The sequence below is a fragment of the Pteronotus mesoamericanus genome, unplaced genomic scaffold (genome assembly GCF_021234165.1).
Source record: "Pteronotus mesoamericanus isolate MK-2021 breed Mesoamerican mustached bat unplaced genomic scaffold, CSHL_Meso_final contig_66, whole genome shotgun sequence".
Taxonomy (NCBI): Eukaryota; Metazoa; Chordata; class Mammalia; order Chiroptera; family Mormoopidae; genus Pteronotus; species Pteronotus mesoamericanus.
Window position 1 is genome coordinate 1042496 of NW_026555230.1, and position 2397 is coordinate 1044892.

At 48.2% G+C, this 2397-nt stretch overlaps 1 pseudogene; it reads right to left on the reverse strand.

Moving 5' to 3' along the window:
* Positions 1-718: 718 nt before the first annotated feature.
* Positions 719-1661, reverse strand: LOC129077415 (melanoma-associated antigen 8-like; annotated as a pseudogene).
* Between the last annotated feature and the right edge of the window lie 736 nt (positions 1662-2397).

Sequence of the window (2397 nt, forward strand, 5' to 3'; positions counted from 1 at the left end):
ACCTCTCCCCTTCCTTTACTTGTTCTGTAGGACTTAGGGGACACCTCACCTCTTTCCTTATATGACGGTAGCTCCCACACTGTCATTCTTATGGGTGTCATCTTTATTCACATGAAATATTTCTGCTTTCTTGAATGAACCAAGTAAATCCAAAGATACGTCTATAATTGTTTCATGGAATGACAGATGAGAGAGGATCAAAAACCAGAATGAACAACCATTTGCTTTTATTTCTCTATTGACTTCATCAATTGCACTGCTACTTTCTTTTACATCTCCGAGAAGATGCTGTTCTAATGCCATGTTATCTACTTCGAGATCACAGACTAGGATGGAGAGTGTCCCACTTTGTGTGACACAGTAGCATAACTCTTGCTCTTGAACTGGACAAGTACAAACACATGTGTGACCAATGTAATTCCAAAACATAGATATTGAAATTTATGAAAACTTCTATTAAATGAAACATTTGAAAAATCCCTGAAGGAAACAAAGATTTTTTTTGTTTTTAAACCATCATAGATGCCCAAAGATGCTACACACACATTCCCCTGGCCTTCACTACCTAGAATACTAACTGTTCTCTCTTCAAACACAGAGTGAAGAATGGGCCTCACATCATGGCTAGCAGGAGGAGCTGTTGGATGAATGTGGGTCTGAAATGTGCCTGTATGCAACTCTGGTTCAGGCAGCCATTTCCTTATCGCTTTCAGACTCTTCAGACTGGGATTAGGGAGGAACTGGGCTCTCTACTGACCTTGAGCAAATACTCCAAGACTTTCAACTTGGTGGTTTTAGCATGGGCTCTGGGACCCCACAGGAACTCATAGCATGCATGATTGCTGTTGGGCACTTGCTGGTACTCCAGGTACTGTTGCTGGACCCAAGTTTGATAATGAGCTCCCTGGGCTCCCCACAGATTTAAGGCATCCTTCCAGTATGCATCCCAAAGGCATGCAGTGCTTCCCAGACCTTCTCCTTAGGGGCACAATCACCCTCCAGGAGGATCAAGTCAAGGGGCATTACCAGGAGGCTGGTCTTTGGCATAGTCTGCCCATTGCTCAACATCTCATCATAGGTGAGGTCCAGGGTGGTGACCAGGATATAGGAATGTTTGCTGGGGTCCACTTCCTTTACATCAATGCCAAAGACCATTTGCATGCACTCAGAGGCTGTGATGAAGGTCTCAGGGAAGTGGTACTAGTATTCTTTGATGATGTTACTCAGCATTTCTGCCTTTGTGGTGGGGTCCTTTGCATGACGTTCAGGAGGAATCCCAGGAGGTTGGCCATCTTCAAACAAAAGGCATCTTGGAATGAAGACTCAGCATCTTCTGAATCATCATTGTTTCTTGGCCCCTCCTCATCCTGGCTTCTGGAGCCTTCATCCTCAGATTGGCTCCATGGAGGGGCTGCCATGGCAGGGAAGGGGCAGGAAATCTGAGAGCTCTGGGGAGGACTACGTGTCCCAGAAGAAGCCACCTCCTCTAGGCTGTCTGGTAACAAATCAGAGAGAGAGAGAAAGAGAGAAAAGGAGGAGGGAGACATGGTCACCGCCTCCACAGCCCTAATCAGCAGCATTTTCAACAGGCCCTGATTTTCTCTTTGATCCTGATGGTCTTTCTCAAGCTTGCAGAGCTCACTCATTTGACCCAGAGGCATGATGACTAGTATTGGGTAGCAACAAGTATGTGGGTGGGAGGTGGGTGATGAGGACCGATGGGCCTGGGAGAGTGTGTGAGTGGCTTCAGCTAACAAATGCACCTTAGGTGTTTCTGACAAAGGTGATTTACATGTCTTCTCTTCAGGGATGCTCTCTGGCCTCACAGGGGTCTTCCCTACTGGGCAGCCTGTTCACTAAGAACCTCAAAGAGGAAGTGACACAACTCAGGGTGAAGCTGGCATAGCCTAAAGCACCTGGTTTGACAGTAGGGTTGTTTGGGGTTATGAACTGCTTGCCCTCCTCTGTTCTTGGGTGAATGGTCCGCTCACTAATCACTCAGGGCCCCCACTTTTTCACTGGCATGGCCTGGGCCCCAATCCTCTTCTGGCCTGAGGCAAAACTCTCAGAACAAGGTCACACATCCCTGAGACTAAACAGAAGGGATTGAGGGGGCTCTGTACCTGGCCACACCTGACTAGGGCCTCCCAGTGGTCCTGGGATGAGTAGACTGCTTAGCCCTCAATGGGTCCCCTACCAGGGCCTCAGACCCTGCCTCAGTTGACTTGAGTCCAGGCCCTCAGACCAAGGTCCCCTGGTACTTAAAACCACTGATCTGGAAATGAGGGAGGACTCAGTCTGAGCCCTGCCTGGGGTTTCCAGGGCTGACAGTAGGGACAGGCTAGATTTCTGTGGGGTCCCTTCTTTGTTCCACAGAATGGGGTACACTCACTCCTT